Here is a 23,058-nt window from a genome sequence, read left to right on the forward strand (position 1 = left end):
CACCCCCTGAGGGGCGGGGTGGCCGCGCGGGGGCGGGGGCCATCAGCGCAGGGGCGCAGCCTCCGGCGGGGGACAGCGCCCCCCAGCGGGCGGGAGCGGCGGGGCCGCACGTGCGGGCGGCGGGGTAGCGAGGCGGCGGCGGCGCGGGCGCGGGCGCGTGCGCGCGGCGGGAAGGGGGCGTGGCGGGGCGTGGCGCGTCCCGGCGGCGCCTGCGTGGCGCGGCGCGGCGAGGCGGGCGCTGCGGGCGGGTGGGCGTGGCGCGGCGCGGCGCGCGGCCCTTCCTTCCCGTCCCTGCCCCCCTGGCCGTGCCCGCCGCCGCCCCCACCCCCACCCCCGCCCGCCGCCCAGAAGATGGCGAGCCCGTGCGGGCGGCAGCAGTGCTCCATCGAGAGGCGCGGCGTCCGCCACCAGCTCGATTCGTGGCGACACAAGCTCATTCACTGTGTAGGTGAGGGACGGCGGCGCGGCGGGGAGGCCGGGCCGGGCCCCGCGGTGGACGGCGGCGGGGGGAGGCCGAGCGCCGCCGGCGGGGGGGGGGGGGAAGGGGAAGCCGTGAGGCGAGCGGCGCCGCGGCCTGCGGGCCCGCCCCCCTCCCCCCGCCGCCTTGAGGCGAGCGGCGCCGCGCCGGGCCGGGCCCCGCCCTTCGCCGGGGAGGGAGCCGGGAGGGGGGTCCTGCCCTGCCCTGCCCTGCCCTGCCCTTTTGTGCGGCCCCTGTCAGCGCCGCGCCCGCTCCTCCCCGCCCGGCCCGGCCCGGCCGCGGCCGCGGCCCCTTCAAACTTGTTTACGGCGGGGCCGGGGCCGCGCCCGCCGGCGGGGAGCGGCCCGACTGTCACTGCCCATCCGCCGCCGCGGGAGGCGAGGCGAGCCCGGCCCGGCCCGGCCCGCCTGCCCCCGGCCCGGCCCGGCCCGCCGCCGTGAGGCCGGGCGGGAGGGAGGGGAGGCCGCGGAGCCGGCGCGGCCGCCCCGCGCCCCGGCGGGGGGAGGCTCGGGGAGGGGGGAGCGCGGTGGCGGGGCCGGCGGAAAGTTGTGGCTGGGGGTGCCGGGTGGGCGCCGCGAACCCGGAGCGGGGCGGCGGGGGTTAAGAGGATGTGTGATTGCTTTTCTCTTCTTTTCCCCCTTTTTTTTTTTTTTTTCTTTTTTCTTTTTTCCCCCCTCCTCCTCTCTTGTGCGCGTTTGTTGTTATGCAGGCTCCTTGCAATCAAATATTTGGGTTTTTTCAAAAAGAAGTCCCCGACGCCCTTTCATCTCGAGTAACTTTCTCCATTCAAAATACAGATTTTTGCCCTTTTCTCTTTCCCTGCTGAGAAATCGAGGCCTTTTCTATGGGTCCCAAAATACAAATAAACGCCAGCCCTAGGCCAGGAATTCGGCGGGTGCCTGTAAAATAGGTTTGACAACAGTAGACTATGAACTTCCAGCATAATCCTAAAAATCTCTAACCAGAACGCTGGTATGTCTCTTCTTGTTTGGCCTCCTGCTTTTAATTGAGCACAAATCCTCATTTTATTTTTAAATATGCAAATATGGCCATAATCTGCCAGTGACTGCTCAGCGTAGGTAATCTGTAATAACATTCACAGATTCACTTTAGTTCCTTGTGTGCAGAGTTAAACCTCTTATTGTCAGTTAGCTCAGCATCCTAGTTCATTATCAGGGATTTGAAACACCATTTTTGGTTACACCAGGAGTTGTAACTGCTGCCGTATATATTTTTGGCTTCATCTGAATGTTTAAATTTCTGCAATATAAAAATGCGCGCTTGTTAACTCCAGATTAATACGAGCGATTCACTTCTTTTAAGCATAAAGCGATTCAAGGGCAATATATTGCTGAGAAACTCAGACGACACAAAAGTGCTGGTTTTTCTTTCCAGCCAATTATTGATGCTTATCAATCCTAAAACCCGGTTATGGGGGTTTATTTTGATTCTAGCTTTGCTCTGTTAGGAACATTTTGTTGGCTTCCACCTCTGCTTGAACCGGATTTATTTTACTTCTATCTCCTTTTCTCATCTCCTTTTACCTCAGCTGCTGGGGATCACCTGTTCTAGCCCTTTCTAAACTCCCTACTTGCAGCTTGTCATCTTGGCTTCCTCTCGGTCCCTGCTGCTTTGTCCTTGGGTCCTTCAGTCCTCCAGTGGAGCTGTCCTGTCCTGCTGCTGCTCAGAGTTTAACCAGATAGCTGTGAGGAGTAAACGGGGGGGGAAGACAGTTTCAAAGCTGCTGTTGAAGATCTTGTGTTGGGGTGGTATTCAAGAATTGTGTCTGTTCATTCTGCTGCTCTTTGGGAAAATCTGGGGTAGCTCGAGAAGTTTCTCTTATCTACAGACCCAAGGAAAACACTACCTTATTAAAGTTCTTAGCAACTCTAAGTGCTAAAACTTAAAACAAACACCACCACCCCCGCCACCCCCATTTATACACGCCCTGTTCCACTTCCCTAAAGCCATTTAAATTGCCAGCTCCTGGAGAAGTTGCTTTCTCCTTTATCCCTTCCATATCTCTTCCTCATGCTTAAGTTCGATATACGTTTTGTTCCTCCAAAAGATTTCCCTCCATGAAAGTCCCTCCCTTTGTGTTTAACAAAAGGTATTGTGAACACTGTTAAGCACAGAGTTGACTGGGATTTTTTGGAGGTAAAGTACAAAACCATTTTTAAAAAAAAAATAAAGTCCAAAGTGTAACAGTGCTATGTGACTTTTATCTTGATGGCACTATGTCATAAATAGTTTCAACCTCAAATTGATCAGCTTTATGAGATCTCAGGACCTGCCCTGTTCCTAGTATGAATCTTGCATCAATTGTTGGGTCATATAAATGTGTTAATTGTTACCTTTTTTTGTTTTAAATATTTTTTCATAGAATTATAAAAAGTTTATTGCACTAGCCCAGGATGTCCAGCTGAAATTACGCTGTGATCTTAACCCCCTTCCCCAAATACATCTGTGTTGCCTTTTTCAGTGAGTTTTGACAACGTTCCTTGAGATTTGGTAGTTGACCTGTTAAATGATGTAACATTCTGTTTCACCTTGGCCGTTTGCAGAAGTCTTTAAGAATTTGTTCCTTTAATAAATACTGATAGATAAATATGGGGAAGCAGAGTTTGGGAAAATCCTTCTCGTTACTTCAGAAATACCCATTCATATTTAGTTCTGAAAGCAAATCTGAGGTGTGTGGGATTCTCTGTGTTAGCATCTTTCCCTGAAAAGTCATTCTCATACCACACAGTGTGGTAGTCTGAAAAAACAAAGCCTGTGGTTTCAACTAGTGCATTTGGCAATAAAAATGGCTTAAGTAATTCACTTTTCCCTCTTGTTTCTTGCTTCTGCAATAGGCCGCTCTGTTAGACTGTGGCTTCGTGACAGTTTGTCAAACTAAGCTTGTGCTCTTAAGGGGAGCAAAACCACAGGAGGACTGAAGGACCACCTTTTCCCACCGGGAGCCAATTCAGGGGAGCTATGCTAGCAGAAAACATCATCTTTTGGAGGGAGTAGAATAACTTTCTGCTAGTGTAGCTCGCTGAACTGGCTTGCTGTCGGGTCAAGCAAATACCAGTGTTAGCACAAGGAAGAAGGTGAGAATGCATAGCTGGTGGAAAGGAAAAGAGTGAGAAGGCAGCAGCAGAGACACAGCTCATCTTGAACTGTCACGGAGTTGCACCTTCGGTTGTGCCAGCACAGCTTTTTGTGGGAGGTAGCTCGGGGACTGATCTGGCTTAAACCTTCCTTCCTCATCGTGCATTTCAAGCCTCTTTTTTCGGGGAGGGAGATGGTGCGGCTGGTGGGGGACAAGTCCCGAACAGTTCTGTTGATGCTGTGATGCAGTTGAGGGAGCAGCCTGCTGTGGCCCGGAGGTGGAGGGAAGTGTGGAGAAGGGCTGCCTAAGCTCTCTTTGCAGTGAGATGCCTTGGGCTGTTGAACGACAGCGTAGGAGGGTAGCCGGGAGTGGTGCACAGCGGCCTGATGCCCTGGTAGGACTTTGATTCTGGAGACATCATATGCCAGATGATAACTATTTGATGCTGACATATGTGCTCTCTGTACCAATCTTGAGCGTTAGCATCTTTCTCAGTGGCCAAAAGGAGATACCTAGAGACAAATGTATGTGCTGATTTTTTTTCATTGTTTTTTATTATTATTATTCTCTTCCTCTCCCAGCCTCCAGTCACTTGCTGTTCAGGCACTCACTGAATTGGAAATGGGTGATGAGATCAGACCAGCTAAGGAATGGGGAGTTTGAGGGAGGAGAGAACCCGCAGATCCCTGAAACCCTCCTGACACCTTTTTATACAGGCAGTAATAGCATTGCAATGCTGTGTGGTTACTGGAGTGATAGTTTGAGGTGGTCGCATGCATTTCTACTAGCTGGTGATGCTTGGCCCTTTGTTAAATATTAGCTATACTCTTAGAGACTCCCTGACTGAATTACAGCCTGTGTTGGGGGATGGGGGCAGGGAGGGAATGTAGCAGTGATCCTAGTTTTGGGAGAAAAATTATGATTTAAAGGGAAAACCTGTAACATTCACATAAGATTTCCAATCATCTTGAGCTCTGTCAGTGTTTCACTGAGATGCTGCTTAGCTGTTGATTTTACTCTTAAGCTGTCAAAATAAGCTGAAGTAATTTCCTTTTTTTTTTTTTTAATGATCGCTGCTGGTGAAATACTGCAACCTAAGTACCTGATCTGTTCCTGTGTACTAATTTGTTGAATAGTGGTGGTCTTCCATGACCATAGATACTTAGGACTAAAGTGTGGATCCTGTGGAAGAAATATGATACATCAGGAAGTATTTGAAGCTAATATTAATCAAGAGAAGGTGTATAACAGTTGAATAATTCTGAAATCTTTATTACATTTTCTTATCTTGATTATTGCTTGGGTATAGTTCCAGCCTGTACGTGATATGAATTAGCTGCTGCTTCCAAACAGTTAGCCGTGTTATCTCATTGTTTTGGAAGTAGGCTTGAGTCTCCAAGTGTTTAACATAGTTCTGGTTCAAAGGGCAGATTGTATTTCTTTGTTCCAAAATGTGAAAGCTTGTTATAGCCCTGATGTTGATGAAAAATAATAATAAAAAGCAAGTTAGCTGAAATTGTGCTAAAGTAAAAGTTTAAATCTAGGGCAGTTCTAAATTGGTGTCTGTTTTAGATATGCCCCCAGTGAATGTGGAAGTGCTACTATTTGCCTTATTTCAACCTGCATGTAATGTAGATTGCACCTTCTTTTATTAATATAAATCCATTGTACAGAAATTTTACAGTACGGTAGCTGGAGGCTTGTTCAAGAAGATCTGGTCTACACACAAACATTTTTGCCTGTTGGCAGGATGGATACAGGGAGGGAGAATTACCCTTTTATGACAAAGTTATGCCAGGAAAAAAATTGAAGCAGCTGTCATTTAAAAATAAAAATCTTTAGTTGTAAGGAGTGAAATTTACAGCTTGATATTTAGCTTTACTTTAAATGTGCATGGAAGGATGGTATGCATCTGAAGAACAGTAGAAGTTGAACTGCGGGGGACGAATATAGATCTGTTTCAAATATCTCTTTGGATTCACCATAAATCATATCAGATTTGCCCTTGTTTCCCTATTTGCAAATGAAGAATAACTTCTACCCTGACAGGGACAATGTCAACCAAACAAAAGCATATTAAAAAAAAATCTTGATAATCACTTCGTATTACACCATCTTGAGTTCTTCTTCTGGTGGCTGCGACATGAAATTTTGGGCTAGGCGAAATCACTTGGTTTGTTTCCCATTCCAACAAAAATCTGTTTTGATTTATGTGAAGTAATAACTATCACTGCAAGGTGGGAGGTTTCCTTCTTGGGACACGTTCGTCCTGCAGGAAGTATAGGGGTTTTTGACTTAACTTTTAACTAAGAGCTAATGACATTCAGAGTTCATCCACTTTTAATAGAACTTCTCAAAATGAATTACAGGGATCCATTCTGTGCATGCAGGAAATAGTCCAAATCCACCTAGATAAAATCTTTGTAGCATTTATATTGAGATATATATACTACAGATTTACAGCTTTGTGGTATGGCACCGTTTTAAAACAGTACCTGAAGGACTGTTCACATTTTTTCAAGCCATTTTTGACAGTTTTTGCTGTATATTGATGATAATCTAAATACTGTTATGTACAGAAACATAATAACTGTACTTTAATTAAGAATGGATGGTACACAATCCCATTCCTTGTGCTCAGTTCTCTAAATCTTTATTGCATAGTACTTAAATGGCTTAATGCTCTGCCATCTTAGGCTGTCTTACATCCAGACAAGTACTGTCATGTGTTGTGGGTTTTTTTTTGTTTTGATTTTTTTTTTTTTTTTTTTTTTGGGTCTGAGAACTTGTGTTCTTTCATGGCTAATGTAAAATAACAATGAGAATACTTCCTATAAGTCAGTTTAGGCAAGGTTTGAGGAAAAACAGACATTTAATAGGGTTAAAGAAAGGTAGCCCTGTCATATTGATTGGGGCAGAGGGGACATCACTGCAGTATTTTACATGGGACTTGCCAATCCTCTTCCTCACACTCCTATGTATGTATGTTTTCACTCTTGAGGGGATGAAGCTTTGATTGTCGAAGGTTACTGGGATGGATATTTCTAATTCTCTGAGAAATACAAAACTTTTGGGATTTTCTGAAGGCAGGGTTGGATGGGATGGGCTGAGCCAATCTGGGCTCTGCCTCTGGCCAAAAGGGGTGGTAGTGCTTGTTTTTACTAAACTGACAGAAGACTGCAAAACCAGCTAATCTTCTGGTGATGCTTAGTAACCTGAGTCATCCTGGCAAGGAGTGAGTTGAGCAGGAGAGCTCATCTGAAGCACTGGATGGGATCATGTCTGTGGGGTGAAGGGAAGGGGAGGGAACAGAATGGCCTCCTCCAAAGGCAGGGAGTTTTCTGGTTTGCATCTTCTGCCTTTGTAACTGCACTACAGACTGTGGTTATGTTTGACAGCAGCGCTGTCTAAGCGGGCTTAAATAGTCCCCTCTGTGCTGGCACAACTATGTGTGGCAGCTTGGTGAATCAGTTCCCTGACTAGACCTGACTGGAAAACAATCTTTTTTTTTTTTTTTTTTGCCACAACATCTGCAGGGGATGGAGAGGCAGAGAATGAAGAGTTGAGGCTATTCAACTGGTATTGTCACACATGCACAAATCCAAGTTGTCTTCTGCTGAATAAGTGCTAATTTCTGCATGCATCGTGTTCGCTTGCAGTAGCAGGAAGATTGCTTCGTTCTCCCCCTTCAAAGCACCGTGGGTTATACCATGCTCTCTCCCCGATAATGAGCTGTGGGCTTTGCTTTCCCGACCATGTTGGATGCTCTCATCCATTAATAAGTTGCAGCTTTACACCACCTCTCCCCAGTATCTCTGCAGGCCTCTGGGGTTCCTCAGTTCTCTCAGATAAATCCATGTGGCCTCAGCTTCTTTTGGGAAATGAGAGCTTCAAGTTCTTTCTTTTTTTTTTTCTTGGAGAATGCTGTACTGTTATTTCTCTGGACATCTTCAAGTCATTTACCTTTTACCTCAGAGTTAGTCTGTCTTGTATGCTGTGTGGTATCGTGTTCTTTTATCGTGAGTTGACCAAAAAAAGCAGCTCTCAAAGCTGAGTAGGAGATTGAAGCTACACATCAACACTGCTGGCACATGAAAGATGAAGTGCAGGTTATGGTGTTTCAACATTTCTGCAGGACACCACTTCCTACATAGTAAAATTACTGTTAGATGATGTCTCCATCTGTTTTTTCCACTCCTCTTACAGGGAAGAGAAAAGATGGTACTCCTGTTGCATTTTCCAGAAGCGACAGCAAAGTGGCTGCACAGGGAAGACTTGCAGGGAGACAAAGGATGTTCCTTATGCCCTGAGGACCATGATATTTTATGGGAGGGGGAAAAGAGGACTGGACAAGAGCCTAGTATTCATTAACAAAGGAAGCTTTCAGAAGCTGAATCCAGCAGTGTGGAAAGACATCAGAGGCCACCAGGCAATCTTAACTCTTGAGCTGAGTTTACTAATGAAAAATTTCCTGGTTCTCTTTGAACTTTTTTTTGCGTATGCTTATAGTACAGGCATTTCAATATCTAGCCGGAGAGAATTACTTCGATGAGTCTATCTGATGGGGTTTTTCACCCTCCTCCGCTCTTACTAGGTTAGGGTGGTGGTCATGTTTCGAAAGTGGAGTAACTGACAGTAGGAAGAGGAACAGGCAGTCGAGCTACAGAGTTCTTCATTTCTTGATTTCTTTTTTCGTTGGTTACACTAACAAAGGGACGTGAAAGTTTCAGCCCACAGCCTGCAATTCCCCACTCTAATACTTCCACGCCAGTACATAACGCTAATGCTCTTCACCCTGTTCTCCTGAGCACATCGAGGTGTCAGTCATTAGCCTGTAGCAATCTGCTCTTTGACTCCCTTTGCTACTGTATATATGTTACTGGTGGCAGCTTGCTGTGTTACCTGTGTAATAGCCTTTGAGTTCAGCCTCCTGCCTTGCAAGGACAGGCTAGCCCTGCAGCTGTTAAACTCTCTGCAGCAATTTGTATGCACAAAGCTCTTGCGTACTCTGCCTGTGCTTAACGTGCAGACAACCACATGGGCCAGTTTTGAAACTTCATCGTGGGATAGCCACAGATTAGTCGGAGTAACGTGCTTGTACGCTTCGGCCAGGAAGTCTTGTGGCCAGAAGAGCCCTCTCAGCCTGTGCCTTGTGTCCTGCAGTCTTGGGCTTCTTAAGAAATATATAAATATATTGGAATACACAGAATGGATTGCGATTAGACCTTACCGGCTTTGTTTAAATGCTGATAGCAAAGTGGCTTGCTTGGCTCTTGGCTTCTTTGGCAGTTATTTTGTCCTTTTTGTGAACAAGTTGAAAATAAGCTAGTGTTATAGCAGACCTTGTTTCAAGTTTGGTCATCTCCTGGGTTCAGATTTGTAATTGTGGAAAAAATGATGAAAGCTGCTTTCTAGGTGATGCTTTATGATGATTTCTGGATGCATTTCTGAAAACGTGCCATTGTATCCTTTGCGTGAAGAAAACTTTTTGCAGGGGCGGACACTTAATAATTTGCATTTTGCTCTGCAAAAGCAGGAGATTAGGAAAGCACGGAGGTCATTTCCCTTTCTGACCTAAGAAAACTTAAAAGCAATCTTCTTAAAGCAGTGATTCCGTTTACATCCTTTAGAAAAGGAGGAATATAGCTACCTTATTCCTAGCTTTCCCTTTTGTATTTTGAAGTGATTAGTGAAACTTAAGTTTATATGATATTATAATCTCTTCTCTGGGGTTTCTCACAAGGGTCTTACTTATTTCTTATGGCAAAAACAGCCAACTGATAGTCTTCACTTCCAAAACAGGCAGTGAGGAAAGCTTCTATTAGAAAAAGCTTCTGCACTTTTGTTTCAGTGATCGTTTCTTGATCTAATTGACCTCACTGCTAAGTAAGGGGAGTGTCCCTTGCTGGTTTTAAATGTCTTTTGGAAAAGCGGTACTCATATTCAACTGGAAGTGCAGTTTCAGTGACCTTAGTGGTTATCATTTATCTGCATACTGCAGCTTACTGCCTTTCAAAATATTACAAGTTGAGTGAAGGACAGAAAACTGTGAGGGAAAAACTAAGTGTGAAATGTTGGTTATGTGTAGGTTTAGATGAGTATCCATACTTCAAAATGTGTTGTGTAAGACAGGTGTACTGAGCCTTTGTAAAAATGAAATGTCAAAGTCTCTCGGAGGGGGGAGAAATCACTTTTTCCCCAAAATGTTTCCCATGAACGTTTAGGTTATTCTGGCTTATACTTGGGGGTCAAAATTATAGCAAGTATAACACTAATTTTGGTATTTCTGGTTAAATGCTTAACTATTGCCTGCACATTTATCTTGGTTTTTTTATACTTTTCTGTCCTCCTTGTCATCCTGTGCATTCATACAAAGTAATAAAAATGTAATCATCTGGAACTGTAGGGTAAGGTGCTACGAGAACCCAGTTCTCATATCTTACAGGAGTATTTTTGTAAACTCTTCACAAAACCTAATCCCTTGGTCTTGCCTCTGCAATTTTTCTTAGTGATGTGCGTCGATTTGGGAGTGAACGGCTTCAGTGCTCAGTTGAGACAGGCCACGTGGAGGTCCATTTTGCGTATGATCTTTTGAATTCAGCAGGAATGCCACATTAATCTTTTGAACAAGCCTAACCCGTTGAGGGAAGAACCGTGTTTTGCCAGGGCTCTCTTAAATCAGTGGTTTTCAACCTGGAGCTGGCAAGAAGCAACTGTGGAAAAACAACGCTATTGCCAATAGTTTAAATTGCGTGGGGTCTTTATGCTTTTCAGGATCCCACAGTTTGAAAATTACTGCTCTAAATGATTTGTAAACAAGGGCTGGCTTTGCTTTCCAGAGTGGCTGTAGGTGTTAAGGAATATGAGCGGATATTTAGTCATCTATTAGACTAGGATTGAGTTTTATCTTTCCTTTCTCTTCTCATACCTAACCATTTAAAAGTATATTTTATCCAAAAATGGATATCACGGAGGAGACTAACCCTGGAAAACTTCAACCTGAAAGCTAACTTCTGGAAAAAGGTTAGAGTGGTGTTGGGTAGGTCTGTTTCAAGTGCTGCACTCCCTATACTCGGGGCTTCTGTATTGTCCCTTCCGAGATCCTTGCTGCGAAGGCCAAACTCCTGCTACAGAGTTTGCGTTGGATCTAAAGATTTCATTAGCACTCCTCCCTTACGTGGTTGTGAAGGGAACGTGGAATACATGGGCTCGAGTGTCAACGGATGTAGTCTGAGTGCCACGCGTTGGCAGATACCCTGAAACAACAGGTAAACCACCTTTCTGGTCTCAAGAGGACATGGATTTATTTATTTTAGTGATTAAAAGGTGTTGAAAGTATGGAATGGACACTAAGCTGTTTGGTAATCCCTACGTGCGCTGCTGTTCTGGGTATCAAAGCCCAAATAGTGTCCATCCTGACCACTCTTCCAGCTCGCTCTATTTTACTAAAACTGTAGCTGAGGTCACAGACTGAGCGCGCTAACAGTACAAAACGGAATATAGAGTTCAGAGGTTACTCTGCTCAACAAGTTACTCAGTTTCAAATTAGATTAAAAATTGACTTTGTAAGTTAAAGATGTTGCAGAATTGTAGCCTACTTTGCCATGGAGGCTGCGCTCCTTGCCTATAACAGATTGGTTCTTGTTCCTAAATCATCTGTTTGCCTGTGACTAATCTTGAATTCGTATCTTCCTGTTGCTTGTACTTTGAACTGAATTCTGTGCTCCAAATAAGAACAGCAGATATGGCTTCAAATTTTCTCAACCCCTCATAGCCCAAAGGCTGCTCCTGCCCCTAGGATAGAAAATGCCTTATGCAGCTTTATATATAATGGGAGATGGTGGAGGGTAAGGCATGTAGGGAGAAGTCGATCACAGCTGCTTTGGTCTATACTTACTGGCATGTTGATGAACTTTAGCAGCTAAGTGCGCTTGTGATGACACCTCACAAACTTCAGGAAGTGAGCAGTTATTTTTGGAAACTTATTTTTTTTCCAGGACTAAAACTACTAAACCTACTTGAAAAAAAAAGTCTATGCAAAAACACTAGTTCCCAAGAAACCAGCACCTTCTGCTTGTCATGCTCATGGGCATTTCAGCATCCTAACCCTAAATCCTGCTTGATGTTCTTTGCTGTCTGTCCTTCTAGTACCTGGAACTTGAAGGGCTTTCCTTTGCGGTAAGGGAAGAGGAGTAGTGCTTTCATATTCAGTTTGGGGGAAGAGATGAGCAATTCTCTGATCTCAGCTTTAAGGTAGATAGATCATGCCATGGTGCTGCCTAGGAGGGTTTTCATCATTCTGCCTGTAAGCAGCAGACTAATTTCAGAGCTGGTTTGTACTGGCAGACTTGCAGGGTTAAGAGTGCTGAATTTATTGCATAGTTTTGAGATTCTGTTGGTGGTGGCAAAACTTTAAAAAGAAATTAAAGAATTCTTGCTCTGAACACTGGTTTGCTGCCCCATAGTTTTGCCGGTGCAGCTGTATCAGGGTCTGTTTGTAAGCTGGGTCTTGAAGTCAAGGTTTGATAAGCCTTGGCTTAAGTGAGAGGTCCTAGGTTAGGCTGAACGGTGTCCGTGGACCCTTAGCTGTGAGTGGGCCAGAACGAAGGCCATGGATGTGGGTATGTGGAGGAATCCATACAAGTGGTGTCCTGTGCCTCTGAGCTAAAAGCCATCAATTCGCAGCTGCTGTGAAAGGGCACTGGTGCCTGCTGGAGCAGCTGGTGGTCAGGTGTGACAAGCGAGGCTCTCCCGTGGACAGATTCCTGCTTTCTGTCAGCATGGCAGCCAGCGTGCGAATGGGCTTCGGCTGTTAGCGCAGTAACTAGCTCGCTCTCTGCTGTCAGCCTCCGCTTGGCGTAGGGTTGGGGGCTAAAGCTGAATGAGTCGGGTGGTCTTGGGAATATGATCTTTCGCTTCAGGTGGCCTCATGGAAGGCCATAAGCTTACTCTCATTTTCCAAATGACGTGCAAAATACCTGTCTACAGACTTTCAGTCTCCTTGGTAATGCATTCTTTTCCTCAGGTGGCTCCTCCCTGTTAGTTCAGTCTGAGGGGAGGTAGACAAGATAGAGCTGAATATGAGCTAGCGGGCCATCATAGATAGCCTTGACATATCCCAAGAGTCTTTCCTCTCGGAACCAGTGAAGGAAAATGAATGTCTCTCTAAAACTAGGTCTCTTTTGAAAATCCAGATTTAGCATAAATGAGGGTCAAACTTCACAAAGAATGCTTTTAGAAAAGGAGATGATAAACTTTAAAAGCTGTATAATTACTTGCCATTACTGAAGGAATGTAAAGGTGCATCTAAAACAAAGAATTAAAAAGTTTTTGTTGTTCTGCCTCTGGATTAAGTGGGCTGTGAGTACCATACTAAATGGTATAGTTAACTTAGTTGAGAGATGTTTCATGAAATCCGGAGACAAGAAAAAGGGAAGGTCAAGCAGAGCACCAAAACAAGTTTTGCATAAAAATACAGCTTTAAATAGATGTTTCTAGTGGTGTGGTGGTTGGTTTTTTTTGTTTGTTTTCTTTTTTTTTTTGGTGGGGTGGGGGTAAGCATAATGAAACTTAGAGACCTATTTGAAGGGAAATCATGGCTATTTAATTTTAAGGGACTGGAACTACAGACTAAACTCTGTCAGTCTTCCAAATACATCTTAAAGCATTTTTGGGAAATGGACAAAATATTTGCCACTCTAGGTGAAAAACAGTTTGAGGTAAGTACCTGTCATCTTCTCATGAGAGAGAAAGTAGTATATTATTTTGAAGCCCTTGCTCATTAAAGTTCTAGTCTGAAACTTGGGGGATAGTGTTTGGGGAGAGACTGGTGGGAGAAGGCAGGCAGGTTCTGTGGTTTGGATTTTTTTGTTGTTTTTTAAGCTTAGAAAGCCAAATAGAAGTTACCTGGAAAACACTATTCTAAAAGCTTATTGTTTTCAGTTAATGAGTTAAGGGTTAGGACAGCATAGAGATTTGCCTAGACAGATTAATCAGAGAACCTTTCTTTTAAGGAAATCAACATCAGAAAATGGTCCTCAAGAATATTTAATAGAACCGCTGTTGGCTTTTGAGCCATGAGTTACTCTTTTTCCAGAATAAAGTTAAACATTATGCTATCTTTTTTTTTTAACTGTATTGCATCACAGTAATGTAAGCAAGTTTGTAGAGGGTCGGATTTCTGAAAAGGCATGAAATTATTCTCTGTGCAAAATCACTATTTTAGTGGAAAATATTGAAATTTATTGACTATAGTTTATATATCCCAAACTTGATGTCTAGTGTGTGTAGAAGATGCTACAGGAAACATTCAGTAGACTTTTTCTTCCTTTTAAATAAAGGAGAGGTTATGCTAGAGCAACTGTAATAAAGCACTTCACCCTGACTTTGAAGAAACTGCAAGTCCACCTACAGACCTTGCCAAACTGTGTGAATTTGCGTTGCGTTTATAGTAGGTACAGGTTTGGGCAGCAACTCTGATGGTAATTTCTGAGAAATCACAATTTTACATCATTTAACCTAAATGAGCAGTGTGGGAGAGTGCAGTTGTTTAATGCTGGCCAATATAGAAGAATCTTGAGGAAAGGTCTTGGTTCCACCACAGGAAAATAGACTACACATCCAAGGGATGCATAGCATTGGAAGTAAATTTGCTTGTAAAAACACAATTCGTGGTTACACAGTAGTTTTTAATCTGGTATAAATTTAAAATACTGCAGAGAAGGGTGATCATACCACCCCCTTTGTGCTAGGGCCCTCGCTTTGTGTTGATGCGCGGTGGGTTGGATCAGGGAACTGATCCCTGACCCATCTTGTCCTCTTACCATGCAAATGCAAGATGAGTGAGCATCTGGGGGAGGAGGGGGAGGATGAGTGGGATCAGCCCTCTCAGTGGAGAGGTGGATTTATCATGGATTAAAGTGCCAGGTAATCAGTAATCATAGCTTCAAGACATTGAAGACACGCTGCAGAGCAGACTTCCCTGTTTACAGTCACCTCCACTTTGCAGTAATCTGTCTTCTCGTAACTTGGGATAAGCGAGTTGTGGAATTTTGAGTCTTCTTACTCTGCTGCTCATAATTAACAATTTACACAGTGTATTTTGCAATCATGCATTTTACATGCACATGCATTTTACTGCGGTGGAATTTTTTTTCCCCTCCTTTAAAGTACTTGAGTCAGGCAAGCCTCATTCTGCTCTTGATGCTGCCTTGCTAGTGAATGTGCCTCAAGTTGCAGTATGTCTCCACTGAGTAGATAAAAATCTTTTATCCACTGTGTTTGTTCTTCATAAAATTAACAGAAAATTAGAGCGAAACTGATGTTGTAATGGAGACATTAGGATCATCGCTAGTTCCTGTCAGCAAAAGGTGGTTTCAGAACAGCTGAATCTGACTATCTTTATATCCCCTTGTAGGGATTCTCATAGATATTTCTTGTTTCTGGTTCCTACAGCATAATGGTAATCTTAATTCTTCTCCTTTTGGGTTAGAGCCAGCACACTTTTGAATGCTAGCCTAAAGGAAAGGTTTCTGTTTACCCGTTTGGGTGACTTGCATATTAGGGCTTTAAGGAAATGACAACAATCCCTGCTAGGGTACCATACACCTTTAGGTGTATGATGCCAGTTGGAGAGATGGGCCGGTGCTGAATCAGCATGTTTAGGGGCAGTGCTTTCCCAAATGGCAGAGACAGTAGATTTCTAGCCATGGAAACCTGCTGAGGGTAGTTGCCCCCTCATTACACCAGCCCACTGTGAAGCATTCTTGTTTTAGTTCAGTATCTCCCCTTTTCACCGAGAAACAATCCCTACCACAGAGAATACGTGGGTTGGTCACAAGATGTATGAGTCGGGCAGGTTTGGACTGGACTTTCTGTGTGGTCAGCCAGTCAGGATGCATATTCATCATGGCTACTGGTTTAGGGATTTTGTGTTTAGACAAGGTTGAAAGTTGTCATAGGGCTTGGTTCCAAACAGGAGTCGCCAGGGCAAAAAAAAAAAAACAAAACAAAACAAAAAAAAAACCCCACAAACCAGGTAGAGCTAAGGGCAGTTCAGCACTTGTGCTGAATTCACCTGCTGAGATTTGTTAGCCAGCAACTCTGACAGTTGACTAAGGAGCACAACAGAGTTATGTCAGACCAGCACAGTGCTCAGGAGGGAGAGCTGGAATAAGAACCACTCCCAAAACACATCTATTTGCTCATTCAGCAGTAGATCCCTTTGCCTTCCATTGGAGGTTTGTGATCCGTGCGGTGGTCTCTCCTGCAGGAGCATGAATCTGGGCTGTCTTGTCTGTTCTCAGCAGCATACTGCGCAAAAACCTACGCAGCACCTATATACCTACGCAGTAAGTGCATGCTCTGTTCTTGAATAGTCTCTTAAGCAGCAGCTACACTTCTAGTTCCTAAGCAGATGTACTCTGGGATTTGCTGGGCATGCCTTTCGTGATGGCATTGCTTAAGGCAACCCCTTGTGTGGCCACTTACACTTTGCCCTTATTGGAAATGGGATTCTGGGCTAGTTAAACCTTTGTCTTAATCCTCAACAGCCATTCTTATGCAAGGTGAACTTGCAGAAGTTACTTTTTGGAGGGGGGAAAAAAAAAAGGAGGGGGGGGCGAAATCACTTGTCTTGTCCCTGCGGTCTCATGAGCTCGCACCAGTGTAACCGATAGAGTGCAGGGGTAGGAATGAGTGATGGAGCAGAGGAGGGAAGGGCTGCAAAACCTGCTGCAAGATATGCCCATGAGACTGTGCTTTGAATCCATAGGCTTGATTGGAGTTTGCCTCCATGAGTTTTGCCTCATGCTAGCACTGATCCTTCAAAAGGGGCAAAAGATTGCATACTTTGCCAATGTTCTCTGGTGCAAAAAAGCAAAGAATTTTTGTCACATCCAAAGCCTCACATCTACCTAAAATGCATTGAGTTCTTCAGTGAGATGATGTGGTTCTCGGTTCTGTACTGGCCTTACAGTTTGAACTACTTTGAAATGGTACTACAATACCCTTAAAAGCTGCCTTTCATGTGCCTTTGGTTTGAGGGATGCCTGGGAATCTGTCATTTGAATCTCCATTGAAATACGCAGGACTAACCAGCCTCTGCCAAAGATGAGGCAGACTGGTAGGAACTGTTTCTTTGTTCTTGCCATCACACCACGAGCAGAAGCTGTAGATGTTCATAGGAAGACTTATTTCAGAAATCATATAGCTTAGCAGTTGTCAAGAGGAGGGAAAACGTTCAGTCTCCTGTTTTCATGTGATGATGATATGCATAAACCGAAGCGCAAGCCTCCATGCTGGAGCTTGTCCTAAGATTCAGCAACATGATAAGTAGAAAGATAGCTTCTATTAAAAGCTTTTTTGGTTTTTTTTTTTTATTTCCTTTTTGATCTGTGGACTGTCCTGAGTATAAAGCATCTCATGGTTGCCTCACTGAAGGCTTGTTACTGAGAGTAACAAACCCTGCAAAATTAGCTTATTCTGTTAATTTGGGGATGAAGCAGAATAAATGGTTCTTAGTTTGTGCGTGGAAGTCTTTCTGAAGAACAAAGGCTTGACAGTCCTTGAAGCTGTACGCTGGTTGCTTAAACTTCTGCATTTATATATATGTGGCTGCTGGGGGTGGGGATCCTCCTGTAGCCTTTCGAAAGGTAGTGTCAGTTCTTTCCGCCTGTTGCCTTTGCCCTTAAAGCTGGATAGTACAGACACCTACCGTGATGGATGAGTGGATGTCATTCTCGGGAAAGTAACTTTAAGGCAAAAGTAAAGGGTAAAGGGTTTTTATTCTTTCCCCCCCTCCCCGTAGTTGAACTAGCTGTTTTGGTTTCTTTTCTCAAGGACCACATGAATAAATCTGAACAATACGAGGTTGAGTTGCACCTGTAAAAATGGATTCATTTTGTTAGCTTCCTCCTGTTCTGCACAAAGCCACGAGCAGCAGAAGTACTGGAAGAACCTGCTGCGTAGGCTTATGCTAACCGTATGTTAACTTTGCTTAAAAAAAATTAAACCCTACCTCCTGCAGAACTTGATTTGCCATTGAGAAGAGCTTTCCACTTGCTGGGAGTGAAGGGGAGTTTTTCAGTCCCTGGCAATTGTGCAAGGAGATGGCTATTGTTACTGGCTCAAAGACTGTAGAAAGAACTTTAATTTCCCTGCTCTGTTTGATGCCTCTGCAACTCTAAACTGTTTTTCAATGCAAATATTCGGCTGACTGTCCACTGTTGCTGCTTCTAGGTTTCTTTCATTTTACTTTTCTACCCCTATCCCCGTGTTTCCTCTACATTGAGTGTTTGAAGTTATTTTTCATGAGACATTTTTGTTTCCAAACTAATTTTATTTTCTCTCTAGGTCATTTATGTATTTGTCTTCACTAATGTTTGCAACATCTCCGAACATAGTATCCTCTGTGAATTTAACTAACATGCTGTTTACCCTTTCTTCCAGATCCAGTTTCTGATCCTACTTCCACATTTGGGAGTATGCAAGGGACAAACACATCTCTTTGCGTAGCTTGACTGGATATCCCAAGACTAGGATGTTAGTATATTTAAACAATTTTTTGCATTAAAATGTTGCCACTATCTTAATTGCACATAGATTATTATTTTTTTTAAATGTAATTAGCTTTATTGGCATTATGCATATTCAGAAGCCTGCTGGTAGAAACAGTTTTTCTGCAGTCTGACTGGTGCTTATTGGAGACTTTAAAACGGGTGCAGGAGTAGGAAGAATTTCAGGGTTGCTTTTTAAATGAGCCACGCTTATTTAGTGTTATAGCTTTAGCACTCATTCTTGAAAATCTTGGCTCTTTGTCTAATAAGATTAACTGTAGGTTAATCCAAGAACATATAAAATCTTTACACTATGTTCAAGATATGTATGAAAGACCACTTCAGACTTCTGAATGCATGAATATGGGCCCTAGGAGAGATTTTTAAATACTTGAAATAGTCAAGTATCTATAGAAATACTTGCATCAAATAAGCGTTAACAAAAAAATAAAATTGCACACTGAAGTTTTTTGAATCCCTGCATCGCAGGTCACATTGTTCTGGTACTTGTAAGGAACCAGTTGTCTGGAAGAATAAACCCTGTGCTAAATTATTTTTGCAGATTTGATAATGCAGCTTCCTTTAAAATGTGTTTTGTGATTGTGTAGTTATTGCAAAATGAGCTATTGCATGTTTTCTGTTATGTAAGCTATTGTCTGGCAGTAATTAGCAGTTCAAAGATAAAGAAGTCAGCATGAAACTAATGTGCTATTTTTAAAAATGTATTTTTGACTTGGCTACCTCTTGGAGTGTCTCATGTATTGAACTACTACTATATTTAATTGAATTACTTACTGAAATACTACTGGAAGTAACTATTTAAATTACTGAAGTGAATTTGATGCCGAGTGCAATGTTCATTGTGTAGCTGTGGATTTTGCAGGTTCCTCTGCAGCCTTAGTTTTTCTTTTGTTAAAAAACTGTTGCTGATGTTCTTGGCTGACATTTTAGAGTAGTTGGTTATAGTTACTCTGCTTGGATTTTCATTTCTACTGTCCAGCTCTGTACATGGGTAATAAATTTAGGTAAGATTGCAGTTCTTCTTTGGCTTAGCTACTTTGACAGATGTTCTCAGAAGAACTAGTGCTAGGAAAGTGCAGTGTTTTGCAACACTTGTTCTAATATCCCGCTGCGTTTTGTTTTAGTGGCTGATTCCTTCACTCACCCCTTCTGTGGTTTTATAGAAAAGCAAGTTTGTTATGGTTGCTTACAGGCTTTTCAAGGGAATTTGAGACTCATTGAGTACTGTTGTTTATTTTATCAAATCTGCTGAAGCACAATGTGTTCTAGAAGTCTAATATTCCTTGAGCCTGGAAATGTTTCTGGTGTCAAAGAACACTTAAAGAAAGTCAGCTGTATCTGAAATAACTTTCAGAGGATTTAAGGTATAAAATTGACAGTAGTGGGGAGCAAGGCACTTTACATGAAATTGTTATTAATGCTTCTTGCACACACTGTCTTCGGCAATTTATTGTTTGCTCTTTATGCCATGCTTTGTTCATTACATGTGCACGATACTCTTTCTTTTAGAGAAACTTACGTATGAAGAATTCTGCAGGGAAGAAATGACCTTAAGGGAAGATATTTACAAAGTGTCTTAGACATCAACTTATTTAGTAACTTTGCATATCTGTTAGTGCTACTCTAGCCTTGTGATCCCCTAGGATCAGATCATCAACATGCAGCTTGCAGAAGCGCAGTTTGTGTCACATTCCTTCACTGTTTATATGGCTGTACTGCTGGCGTTTCCTAGCCATGGATTAGGAAATCCATTTCTGAGATTTTGCTCTGAAAGGACTGTTCAGAAGTTACAAAAAAAGCTGCTTTGGATATAAGTGGACAGTGAGCCTCATCTTAGAAGCTGAAGCTTTCCTAGCAAAGCGGCACTCAAAACTGTGAAGTGTTTCTGTTGTTTCTTCATATAGAGGTTGTTACAGTTATTTCCATCTCCAGGGAATTTAGCGATACAGCCAGTGTGGAATGCCAAGCTTGAGAAGCTTTGTCTGTAGATTACCTGGAAAATTTAACTCAGATTTTGAAGAAAGGACCCGTGGTAGGTAGTTTCTTAGAAGGCTGAGCGTTCTCCCAGTATTTCTTCACGTAGCACCAAAGAACTGTTTTTAGATCTGCTGAGCATCCTAAACAGGGACTTCATTTTTTGAGCAGACCTGCGGCAGGAACAGGTCTGCTAAGACCTTTTATTGAGAAACCAGCTGTAAAATTGGAGCAAGGCTGGCTGTTCTAGAAGGCTGATCTCCAGATGTTTGTCTTTGTAACAGTTTGATGTTCTTGACTAGAAGCCCGTAATCTGATTGACTGTGAGCGTATTCTGAGATTCTGCTGTAATTCAATGACATTGAGAAACTTAGTGTGCAGGAAGTGTGGGGCTGCTGTCTTCTCTCAAATTCAGACCACACGTGCAGCTTTCAAGCAAAGAACTTCAACTAGACTGAAAACGAAAGTTGTGAGGGAATAGGGTGGCCTCAACCAAAATACAGTGGGTTAAATGTTTGACTTCCTTAATTATGAAAGGCCGATAACATGCTGTGCTTCAGGAATTCCAGAAGGTCTGGAGTAAATGAGTTGGGAGAAGACTGGGCAGTGTCAAAAAGCTGCACAGGACTGCTTGGCTTGAGGACGACTTAAAGATGGTGATAGGAGCTGAAATTACTGTTTATGTAACTCAGTTAAGTGCAATGTAAACTGTTAAATATACCTGTAGACAGCAAATTCACTGTAGCTACCCAGAAAAGATACTTGGGCGTAACTTTGAAATCCTGAGTGGCCATCATAAAAGATGTATTCTCTATCATGTTAGTTTTGCATCGACCAAATTCCATGGTTTTTGTTCTGAATATGATCTTCAGCTCTGATCCAGTACCTACTTCAGATGTCCGTCTCAAAACGGAATAAGGGAAAGGCGATCTGAGAGCGCGAATGAGGGAGCCAAACCGGTCTGGATTTCAGCAGTGTTGCTGTCTAAGCTGTCCCTGGTCCTGCCGCTTGTTCCTGCAGGCATAACTGGACTAGGCCGGGAAAGTGTTCCTGTCTAGAAATAATGCACGCAAAAGTGATTGGTTTTTTTCATTGTCTTCTGTATCCACCTGTACAGTTGTTTGTATTGCCAGTGAAAAGGGAAGAGTGCTAACAGAAATGCCTGACGTTAAGCAGCCTTTCTTCTGTCCCGTGTTGCTGTCAAGAGGGAAAAAGAAAAGCTCAGTGCGACCCCAGTTGTAGTTGGACACAAAATACCCTAAAGAAACTGGGTGCTTCTCCTGTGAAGCACATCTGCAGGCATAGCTTATGGAATTGGTGATGTGTATCTGAAGCAAAAAGGTTAGTAAGATTCAAAGAACTGCTACATGAAATGATGGCAAACATTACATGACATGAGAAGTGAGAGAGAGATTTATCAGTCACTTGCTCTTTGGGAAAATTTTTGCTAAACCCCAAAGATCAGGCTGTCTTATAGCTGTTTACGGCAAGTTTCTTGCATATGTGTGTAGCTTTTTTAAAGCGGGTTCACTGCTCCTAGTCTACACTGAGTAAAGCTAAATAAGATCTGGCAATTTCCATTCCCGCAACTTATTTCAGCACCACGTTGTTTTGCTGCTGTAATGTTTTCTTACAAAGTTGTCAGCAGCTATGGTTATGCTTCTCTGTTTCCAGAGGAATATCAGGGCTTGCAGCTTCTTTAGTGCACAGGCATACCCTGAGGTGTGAATGAAGGATAGGTAGGAATATTTCTGCTGGTGTTTAGTTCTGTTGGCCCAAGAGTCACAGTAGTAATAGAGCTATACCTTCTGTGCGATATGCAGGAGTTATCACGTGCTTACTTTGTACCATTGTGCTCTTGATACTGTTGTTGTGCGAACGACCATAAAGCTGGAGGGGGCTGGTAGGCTTAGCTGCGCTCCCTTTGCACCGTGTGTTGTGGGAACGCCTCACTTGAGGTGTGCTTTCAAATGTGACTTCAGTGATGATGATTAGTCGCTATTATCTGCTCTGTAGCTAGCACGAATTCTATGCTCGTGTCTTTCAGGGTTAAGATACTTCTCTCTGTGCTGATCTCTGTTTTGGGGGTTTTTATTTAGGGTGGATAACTTTTGCCCCCTGCCCTGCTTTCAGTTACCCTTTCATTTTTGTGTATCTGCCCGTATCACCCACTGATTTCACCTAGATCATCCTTCCTGTTGAGACTGAACTGAACAGTCCATCTGAAAAGGCTAAGGATACTTTTCCAGAGTTTCTGGGAAGCCGCCTCAAAACGTCAGGTGTGCTTCATATTCACTGTGGTCATGATTCGGCTTTCTTTCCATGGTCTAGATTCTTCTTTTCTTCTGTTAGCTTCTTAATCAGAATTTAGATGTACTCGCTGGTGTTTTAGTGAAATAATCAGTTGACTTAATAAAGCAGTGTGTCTTTGCATATCATAAGGTTTTTCAGGATGGTGTTAGCTAGCTGGAGTCAGAAGGCATACTCTTCATTGGGGCAATTATGCAATGGCTTATGGTGGAGGTTTATTTTAACATCAGACAGACTTTTACAATAACAAATAACAGAGTGAAAAGGCTCTTGGCAGTTTTTACCTTACAGGTAAGCTCAGCATATTCACCTCTCAGCTAAGAAACGTTCAATAAACTTGCACAGGTCTGTGCTATTTGTTGAAGATCATCAGATTTTCAGTTCCCCTTTGCAGACTCCTGTATAGATTTGAAAATCTCTGTAGAGATGGCGAAAGGGGTATTTATGACTCAAGAGCCAAAAAGAAGAGAGTAATGTATTGAGTTAATTCAGTAATGACTGACGATTTAACTGACCTCCTGTGATAAAGGAGGTGACACCGAGTCACACTCCAAGGGTTTGCTAGATCAAAGCTGTGGTTTGGTAGATGCTTTTTCTGCTGGCAGTCCTTGTTTAAATGGATT

General features: G+C 43.3%; 1 protein-coding gene across 1 annotated transcript in view; it reads left to right on the forward strand.

The window, feature by feature from the left end:
* The first annotated feature begins 404 nt into the window (after positions 1-404).
* The window catches only part of LCOR (ligand dependent nuclear receptor corepressor), a 61,915-nt gene continuing 39,261 nt past the window's right edge, over positions 405-23,058 (forward strand). Inside the window, exon 1 of the mRNA XM_082310704.1 lies at positions 405-444. The gene's annotated coding sequence lies outside the window, so the exon portion shown is untranslated. The remainder of the gene's footprint in view (positions 445-23,058) is intronic.

Source organism: Platalea leucorodia, assembly GCF_965183815.1.
Source record: "Platalea leucorodia genome assembly, chromosome: 4".
NCBI lineage: Eukaryota > Metazoa > Chordata > Aves > Pelecaniformes > Threskiornithidae > Platalea > Platalea leucorodia.